The sequence below is a fragment of the Hylaeus volcanicus genome, chromosome 7 (genome assembly GCF_026283585.1).
Source record: "Hylaeus volcanicus isolate JK05 chromosome 7, UHH_iyHylVolc1.0_haploid, whole genome shotgun sequence".
NCBI lineage: Eukaryota > Metazoa > Arthropoda > Insecta > Hymenoptera > Colletidae > Hylaeus > Hylaeus volcanicus.
The window spans coordinates 4769333-4779846 of record NC_071982.1 but is presented as its reverse complement, the minus strand read 5'-3'; the positions used below and the strand labels follow the sequence as shown (position 1 = coordinate 4779846).

General features: G+C 38.8%; 1 protein-coding gene across 2 annotated transcripts in view; it reads left to right on the top strand.

The window, feature by feature from the left end:
* LOC128879265 (GAS2-like protein pickled eggs) overlaps positions 1-10514 on the top strand; it is an 82281-nt gene that overhangs the window by 527 nt on the left and 71240 nt on the right. The window lies entirely within an intron of this gene.

The following is a 10514-nucleotide window of genomic DNA, read 5'->3' as shown; positions in this document are numbered from 1 at the left end:
CCAGAAAGTTCGTGCCAATTTTGAAGAAAAATTCAAAGGCACATTTGAAGTTTGATATATTGGACTGTCTGGAAAGTCCATGCTGATATTTAGTAGGCAGTACAGGTCTGAATATGTCGGAATGTTTGAAAACAAACAACATGTGTACATTCTTTAAAAGGTGCAAAGGTTGTGGAACAAAATGGTACATATATAATTCAACAAATATGCATCAATATTCAAATATGCCTTTGAAGTTTTCTTAAAAATAGGCATGAACTTTCCGGCCAACCAAATATATTTCTTGAATTATATAAATAACATTTTGTTCCACGATTTTTCCACCCTTTAAGGGATGCACCCATGTTGATTGTTTTCAACCATTCCAATATAAACAGACGTGTACCACCTACAAAAAGTCGGCACGGACTTTCCAGACAAACTAATATTCTATGTAAGTATTTATAATCGTTTGTTTATTTACACTAAGAAAGTGTTAATAACGAAACATGTTTTGAAAGTTTGACACACGACAAAGTGGAGTTGCTAATAGTTGTAGATTAGATGGTACAATTCTCTCTTTTATGGCGTGACTAATTTGGTATAATATCAGAGAAGAATACAGTTGTGTGTATTTTCAGTTTTTTCAAGAAAAATATTAGGTACTACTTGTTCGACAAAAATATTGTGGTACCGTGTTTATTAGACAATATAACAATTTGAGTTAACCTCGTGTTGCATTGGCTAATCGAAACATTAAAATTCATCGAACAAAATTTCCGTACAAAATGTTTCTGGTACGTTACCTATCAAACCTTATTTTTCTGAAAACATTATGTACGCATAAATCAATTTCTATATTCATCTCCTGATTTCTCGATTACTCCAAAATTGTGGCCCCAGTAGGTGTAAACTCTTAGTTACGCTACTGATGAAACCGTCTGCCCTGACTAATTCGTGGTCCGAAATCAAATCAAACGAAACTCGTATATTCAAATTTCATTTGACATAATTCTTCCTCCTAAGACTCGAAATAATTTAAATTTTATTTTAGAAAGCGTTCCTTTTCATACTCGCGATAGTTTCGATTATATTTGGATAGTTATTCTCTTTTGATAGTCTCGACTTTTTGAATTTGTACGGTAATGACATTAGGCGGGAAAATAGCGACGTGACAGGATAGGTTAGTTAGAAAAGAATGGAAAACGTGTCGTTTCGCGAAGTGTATCGTTACCAAGAAAGCTTTGGTATGAATTGATCGTAATAGCGATAGATCTTTGTGTATATTGAGTCAGAGACGATTAACTCATTCAGCGTTATCTTCTTAAAAGTGGAAAGGATTGAAGATAACCTTTCTTCTCGGGACGGTGACGTTTCTACTTGAAATTCGTGGACTGTAAATAATCGACGAAAACGGAAACGGTGGCTCCGCGATGCCTGATAAACAAAGCATGAGCAAATATTTGCTCGTTACATATTTGCCTTTCACTGATTAGTGATCATTAAAGTGAGAATTTTATTTATTTATGTGTGTCAGTAACATGCGAGACATACAAAAAATATACATAATGTCTGAATCGATACATGCTTACGTTTCACTTACTGACTCATACCTGATGCATCCTTTTACTTGCCAATTAAAAATAGTTTCATGCTTTGGAGTCAGAATTGATATTGTCATTAATTCTTCAACTGTTTAACTGAACGATTACAGAAATTTTATTGCACATTGTTTCGAACCATACAAATATTCGTCATCTTTATAAGAGGTTGTCGTCATCTAACGTTAATCGTTGACATCAATGACGCTGATTGATTACTTCAAGAGTCTTAGTTACGATCTTTCCAATTCTTTCTATCTATGTTTTTTTGTTTACATTCAAACAATATTATCTATGACTCAATAATTATTTATAGGATTATATATTATTATTTGGATTAATATTTTTATTCGGAAGAGTCCAAATCGAGGTTGAATTATTTATATATAATATTATTATTTCGACAATATTCGCATCGATTTTTGTCTATCGAAGTATTTCTGTGGTTTCTTTTAATTCTTTTTGGAAAATATCGATAATTATCGATAAAATGTCGATACCGTTATTGACGTCTATTTTTAAATCGCGTCACCTTAAAAGTCTCAATAAGTTTTCTCAAAGTCCGCCGCTGACTCACCTGTTCTCTCTGCGCGTTTAAAACACGCTTAAAAGGCAAATGAGGTGATTAATGTGTCTACGTGTAACAGCTGGGAACAAATAAATCGTTCTCGACAATGATATGACGATATTTCCAGATAGATAAAACGCGATCGGTATCGAACGTTTAGACTTTGTCCAGAAATTAATACTTTCGCGATAATACTTATAATGAAAACCTGTTTTTGCTCTACCGTTAATAATTAATCTTTCTCGGGCTGTTTTTCGCGATTGCACAGTCCAACAGTTGTAAAATGAATTGCAAGAAAACTAATTCGCTAATTATCATGTTGAGCCGCATTATTAAGTCTGTATTAACATTGATCCTGTAGTTTATGCAAAACAAATAGCAAATTTAAATAGCAAGTTTTATGCAAAACGGATAGCAAATTTATCCTGGTACATTGTATAATTTATGTATTTATTGTATACGTTATTTGCACGTTCAGAATATTTGAATTGCATTAAGGGGGTATTCTGAATTAGGAGGTCTTAATAAAGCGGTTTATCGTGGATTTTTTTTGGATGGAAAAAAATAATTAATTCTATCGAAATTTTTATCCTATTTTCATACATACTTGAGTAGTCTGTACAAATTTTTTCAACAAGAAATATTCAAATTGAGTCGACTGTGACGCACGTTTGTAGGGCACGTCACAATTAAAACCTCCTATCGGCGGGAAAGATGCAGATCGTAATTTTAGTTTGACACAAAAAAAGAAAACAAAAAGAAATTTTCATTTTCATACATTTTTCTTCTATGTGAACTAAGGAAAATCCGGAAAAATGGTGAAATGTGAAATTACTCCAAGTTTGAGAAAAAGGAACGAGTTCTTTGGATGAAAAAATCACTTTAACTTGATGAAAAAGTTGATTAAAATTTTTTTGTATGAATTTTTTTAGTTCACATAGAAGCAAAATGTATAAACATGCAATTTTCTTTTGTTTTTTTTTTGGTGTCAAACCAAAATTACGACCTGCATCTTTCCCGCCGATAGGAGGTTTTAATTACGAGGCGCTCTACAAATGTGCGTCACACTTAATTTGAATATTTCTTGGTGAAAAAATTTGTACAGACTACTCAAATATGTATGAAAACAGGATAAAAAGTTCGATAGAACTAATTATTTGTTTCCATCTTAAAAAAAATTCACGAAAAGCCGCTTTTTTAGACCTCCTAATTCAGGATACCCCCTTAAAACTGTATCGTATCCCCATATTCATCATAATAAGTCGAACAAGAACACCACTAGCAGAGTGCTCGGTGATGGTCCATTGTGAAAAGTGATCGACTGATGATCCAATGGATCCCCAAGTTCTAATCCCCTGTGCCTTACTTTCCAAAAGACTTCCTAAATATCACTTCTCTTCATTTATAAAATATTTCCGAGCGCCCGCATCCTGAAAAAAGTCCCAATTAAAGGTTCGATGACGTAATTAGCACATTCCTAATTTCCTACCCAGCATTCCAATGACACGCATTGGAAAAATTCCCGGGACAAATTGCCTCGCTATCGCGATCCGTCATATCCCGGTTCGGCGGAGGCTAGTTTCACGAGGCTTTCGAAAGCGCGCGAACGGTCGCCGCGATTATCGGCAAAGTGCATCTGCGCTAAGTGTATCTAAGTACATCGAACTATCCCGCTAAGTATCTCGGGGTACTCGTTTCGCGTTTCCACCGGTTGGCTCTCGGGTCGAGGAAAATCACGGCGTGTTCCCGCCCCTCTTTGTCTTTGTCCGTTAATCTTGATCGTCTTCGCGCTTCGCGACGACTTCGTAGTAACTTTGCATTGGCAATTCAATCATCGGGGCGTGCTATCGTCGACCGATCGACTCGCAACCTGGCGCGTGCAATCGGACACGTACATCTGAGAAACTATACGCGCGCCTAATCGACGCTGATAACGTCACGATCGGCGGATTTATCTGTATTAGTTCTCGGATAATTTCTGCTTCTATTTACCTTCTCGTTGTCTATCCTCTACGTACCATTAACTCGTGGCCTTTCACAATGTAACAATTATGGTTACATCGCACGCAAATTTTTCATTAAAACGCGCGGTTAATATACCGGCGTATTCGAAGAATTTCTTCCGAATTATCATATTTGAATAGAGCGAGATTTTTCTTAAATAGAAATCGCTGGCTACTCCGCTTTCGAGTAACCCTGACGGCCATATCGGTTCTCGAAAGCGGAGTTGGCGCGCGCGGGAGTTCCCGCGCGATTTATCCGTAATTCAAACTGCGAGGATAGCGATGAAACTGTAAATGCGATGCCAGGAGTCGAGAAAATGTAGAGAGTCCGCGAGGTCTATGCAAATGAATGATTTAACCTATTTTTGCCCGCGATCTGATAAACGCGATTTCGAAATTAAAGGATTTAATTCGAAGCGAACAATAATATAATCGTCGTGAGCGGGTTCGCGTTGGATTACGGGCACAATAGAGAAAGCGGAAGAGATTAATGGAAACGGAGAGTGAAAATTATAATAAATTGCGATAATAAGAAGAAAGGAGGCGCCAGATGGGTAGATAGTCACGGAGATGAATAGAGAGAAAGAGAGATGGAGAGAGGAGAACATTTGCATATTATGTCTTGATACGCGGGTTCCGGGAATGCAAATGAGGCGGTTAAGAAAACTAGTAGGCAAGTAGCTTAGACAATACCGGCGAAACTATTTGTGCGGGGTAAGGAGAGTCACGGTACGAAAATAACCTCGCGAATTTAAAAGTCGAGGAAAATTTCGTGGCGCAATAACAGAGACGGTATTCCTTGCTATGAACTAGGAATTCAGGCTTAAACATTCACGATCATATATCGAGGTAAACTTGACGTCGGATAGGACATTTGAACGTGCAAGAAACTACAAAATGTAAACAATGTGCAAGATTATAAAAAAGATTGAAAGTAAAGTTCATGTTATAATATTTGCAGAATAAAATAAATTACTATTTAGGTTCAATTTTTGTAGGCACTAATGATCGCCAATAACAATATCGATAACTGTTAGCAACACCATCAACTTTAAATATAAAAGTAAATGGCATACAAGTTGTCTTGTAGTGTATTTAGAAATATAAAATTATTTAGTACCACGTGAAATATTTTTGTATTCAATTTAAAAAGCGTCTTTAAGGGGTAAAACCACTCTAGAGGCAGAAAAAAAGACCTAAATTTGACAATTTATTTTGGGAGTTTTGGGACAAATGGAATAGAATTTCTTTTCAGAGGGTTTATTAAACACATATTGAAGAATGAAAAACAATTTTTTTATTGTCATTTTCATACAAAATGACAGCGACAGAGGCCGTCGTTGAAAACAGCTTTTTTGAAAACACCGCCACGGGAGGACGGATTTCTTGGCATCTATGAGTCATGGAACAATAACTAAAGAAAATGTATAATCTATATACAATTGACTTTGGAAGTATGTAGGATTTTTCTTCTTAATCAAATTTTGTGGAAGTGGCGCACTTTGTAAGCAATGAATCGACTTTTTGCACTAAAAGTGAACATTAAATTGTTTATAAAAAAAAAAACTTACATTCAATCAAAAAACGGCTGCGTACTTCCAAAGAGAATATTGTTGTGAAGCTACTGTAAAAATTTCAAATCGATCCATGCAATAGTCACTGAGAAATCCGTCCTCCCAATTTGAAAAAAGTGGTTTCGAGAAAAACGCGTTTAAAGTTTTATAAACACTTTAATCGCGCTCTGAGGCGCTGCGGCAAAATCGATAATTGAACCTTTTAACATTTGTTTTTCACTATAGATCAAATGACGTATTATTCTCATGACCCTAAAGTATCGTTTAAGCAAAAAAAAAAGATCGATTTTTTGAAAATCCTAGAGCGGTTTTACCCCTTAAGATCAGTCACTTGATCGATCACGAAATAGGTACAAATGAAGTTAATCTTAATGGCGCCCGACGTCACGCCATTTAATTCGTTAACCACTAAAAATAAAAATTAACCTCGATTCTCCCTTGGAATTAAATCAAGCTCCGGTAAAAATTGTCGAGCCATTATTTAGAAGGTTCCCCTTCCCTCGCAGCGTCGCGTCGGTCCTGAAGTGGTGGGGGGATAGGCTCAGTGACCTTCGACGGCCATTTGATTTGGTCGCGACTGTAGCGTGGCGCGCTCTGGTTGAAAGTGAATGGAGAACCAGCTCATTCACAAGATTTTCTTCTCGTGGAGCGCGGGCACGGTCAGTTTCGCTGGCGCGCGCGTACCGTCGCGGCGCTGCGTCCCTCGTTTGATACACGCGCACCTGGACGCACGCGCGGCTGCTGCATAACTGCGACAAATCGGCACGAGACCGCCCCGCCGCACTCACGCGTGCACACCACACGCGAACGCACTTCGCGCCCGGCCACTTTGGAAATTCCGCGCGCGCTCGAGCTGTCTGGACCCCCGAGCTCGATTATTTTCGGCGCGACGGCGCCCGTCACACTCCTCCTGTTATTTGTCATGGCAGGAATTCTTTTTCCCTACTTGTTCCCTTTCGTCGACTCGAACACCCGGATTCAAATTTTTACTTCGGATCCGGAGACTTACGTTTTCAGAAAAATGTTCATTTTTCAAGGGGGGTCTTTCTTTTTTTTGGATAGATGGAATTTTGGTTGATAGATGGATTTTTTGGTTGTAAGTTTTAGGGTATTCGAAAGGGTTTAGGGTGTTGTCATTTCTGTATTTAAAAATATTTAAAGTTAACAAAGTTACAAGTTATCAAGCATTTTTGAAAGAATCATTGAAGATATTTTTGAATACAAAAATTGCGACGCATGCGCCAAGAAACGTTCTGTCGACTAGCTTTAAACTTATTATCAGGAAGTTTTCCGTTTCTTCAAAAAAAATTCTGAAATATGCACCACCCTTAAGGCACGTCAAAAATCTCCAAAAGTGTCCAAAATGAAATTTTTCACCATAAACCGCGATGGAAACATATTTTTTAAATCGCATTCAAATGTCTCCAAACTAGAATTTTTCATAACCTTGCTGTTGTATTTTTCTTCGTTAATTTTATCGTTTTGCTTCGCTTTAATTCCTCTCTTTACATCGGTAATGTCTGTCGAATGTCTCAATGCATCGACGTATGCCCCGGCGATATTTACGTAAAGAAAATCGCGGATTACGGCTTGTGAATGATCGTGTTACGAAAACGATCGCAACCGGATTGCCGATATGTATATTTTCTGCGCAGTCACTTTTACTTCATTCAGTTCTCTCAATGTTTATCACCGTGAATAATTTATGGGAGAAAAGTTTCTGGTGGCCCACTCGCCGTAAAAAATCATGTTTACGCATATTAACGACGCGCGATTGCCATACGCAATAACGTCTAAATTCGTATTTGTTTACGGCTCGTGTTCGATCAATCATCCAGTTTTGCTGCGCGCGCTTATCGTGTATTTGAATATTTTAACATTTTGCGGCGATTTTTCATCGCGATTTAGAGCTGTCGAACGCCTTTCTATTCCTCTCGGAATACAACATTTATCTATGATCGATATTTCTGAATCGAGCTACTCGGTAATGTTTGTCGAATGTAAACGAGACGGGTTCAATTTTGTCTGGGAGAAAGAGATACAAAAGTGCATGGGTTATTGATAAAATCCCCTGCTCGGATTCGTGATAAAATGTCTTTGTTCCCGTCTCTCTTCAAAATTTCAGTGTGATTCTCCAGGTCCGAATAGAAATTCTCCACCCCTGACTCGCTTATTGATAATGCCAGTCCTACATACACAGATGTATACCAACAGTAACAGCAAGAATACCACTCCGTTCCTCAAACTCTTCTCTCCAAAACGTATATCTTGAAAATCTCAATTGACTTCATAGATCTCCCCAGAAAAAAATAAAACTCGGACACCCACGCATAATAAATTTCTCACACAAATGCATATCAACAGTAACAACAAAAATACCAGTCCGTTCGTCGAACCCTTCTGTCCAAAACGTATATCTTGAAAATCCAAATTGACCTCGTAGATCTTCCCAGAAAAACGCTAAATCTCAACCAGCGTGTATAAGAAAGTTTTAAAGCAGCAACGCCCAAACGTTCGCCCAACGAGAACGAGACAAACGAGATCTCCGTCTGAAATCGGATACTTAATCGAATTAAAGTCCATTTCCAGACGTTGTTCGTGGGTTTGTACCTCTAACAGAGCCGTTAAGATCGAAATTACGATTCGTAATATCCAGTTGGCCGGTTGTCGTACCCCGGCCCCGGTTGTCTGAAATTTACGCGGTTCTTTCGATGAAAATAGACTCGCGCGAGTCGGCTCGGCTCGATCGATAAGGATCTGCCTGGCGGTCGTTAAGAATAAGAACGGCTTTGCATAATCCGATTCACGGGGTAGCCGTCGTGCCGCGCGATTGTGCCTGGAATTCGCGTTTCGCTATTTGGAGCACCTACACGCACGTGCGCATGCGCGAAAGTGCAATTCCACGCAGGTGCTTCGAAACGTAATCGTATGGGGAAGCTACGTGACGAATTACGCGAATGGATAATGCAGTTCCTGGGATTTAGAAGAATTCGATCACTGGAAAATTTTAATCAAGGAGCGAAAGGACACTATACTATTTAAAAAAAAAAAAAATAGAATATGTAAAAATATAGAATCGACAATAGAAATTAATGGCTGGAGATGCTAGAGTTTTTTGTATTTGTTCTTTATATTTTGCAACTGATTTTATATTAGCAGACTTGTCAGAGGTTGCAGAATATTTATGTATTACTTTCATGTATGTAGATATCCAAAGCATTCGATACGAATATCAAACAGGGCCTGTTTTTTTATATATAATGTTAATTCATATTTCAGTTCTAATATCTATCCAAGTCGATAGTTAATCGATCCTTCTCAAACGACTCTCGAATCTCGGCCCTCTGCCGGTGGCGTCTCTATTCAGTCAAAGATGGCGTCGTAGAATGTCGCCAAAACAGTGCCACCTGTCTACCAAACTCTTCCCCAACACCTAAACCAAGCCCAAACGAATGCATTTCGCAACCATGCTTAAAACCCAACCTCCCTATCGGCAGAAATAATTCTGCTCGGTCCCCAACGGTACACCGACTCGGTTTCCCCGCAACGTTATCAGCGAACCGAAAGAAACTCGCAAATGAAGTCCGGTACACGAAAGAAGTCGGATAAGGGGGCACTTAGTCGGGGCCAATCAATTTCCTCGGGAACATGGTTCGCCTATCGAGCTGTGGTACGATGATAAACGAGGACAGAAATGTTGCGGACGTTATCACCCAGCCTCCCGATACGGACCGCTGATAACGTGGCATTATAATGCAGGTAGAGACCCTCTAGTCAGACTCACGAAATAACGTCAAGGTTAGGTTCCGCCATTTTTCAGCTAATTCGAAATTCAATTTGGAAAGTTAGAATGTTGCAATGTTTGAAGTCATTTATTTAGAAAAATTATCCTTCATTTTCTAAATATTTTCTCCACGTCGATCTGTATTCACGATTCGATATATAATTACAAATATTATATAAATATTGAATTCTAAGAAAAAAAAAATGTTTACAAGAGAATATTTAAAAATGAATGGTTAATTCTGTACTGCTCTCACGGTTCGCCCTCTCAACATTTCCAGCGCCATCTGAAACAGCAGATACTTTCGATGCACGGACTTTGTCCTCCTTATTCTCTACCCTCTACAGAACGCGCACACCCATGGTCACGCGGCGTGCATTTGCATTTCGCGGGCGCATGCCTGCGTCGTACGTCGAAACAGGTTCATTTTCTTCGTTCGTCTGTCCCGTGGAATGAATGAAATCGTTAAGCGTTGCGACACCGAGGGGTGGAAACTTTATTGGGCCCCGTATGTCCGTGCTCGAGCGTAATTATATGCATGCCCTCCTCTAAGCCCCTTCTCTTGCTGCGCTCGAGCCTGGTTTGCATAGGTTGGAGGCGAGTTTTGCAGATAAGCCGCACGAAGTATCGAATTTCTTGGGAAATAGCCAGTACTCGATTCTCTGGGATAAATACAACGTATTATGGCGAATTCAGGGAGAGGAGGGGAGGATGGAGGGATTTAATGCGACACTGGGGAGGGGGTTAAGTCGCGGGTCGAAACGAGTATTCCAAGTAGGGAAATTCTAACCTAAAACGAATTTTTTCAAAATCGAACTTGGGTCGAAGAGAAGTAATTGGTGTGTTAAGTTAGGTGGGGGTCGTTAACTCAACCTGAAGCAGAACGTATATGTTTTTGTGTAATAATCTTTGAGGTTAGGTTTCGTCTATTACTTATACGAAGCATTTAGTGTACCGAAAAATATGTGTCGTTAATTTAACCTAAAACAGAACATACCACATGTG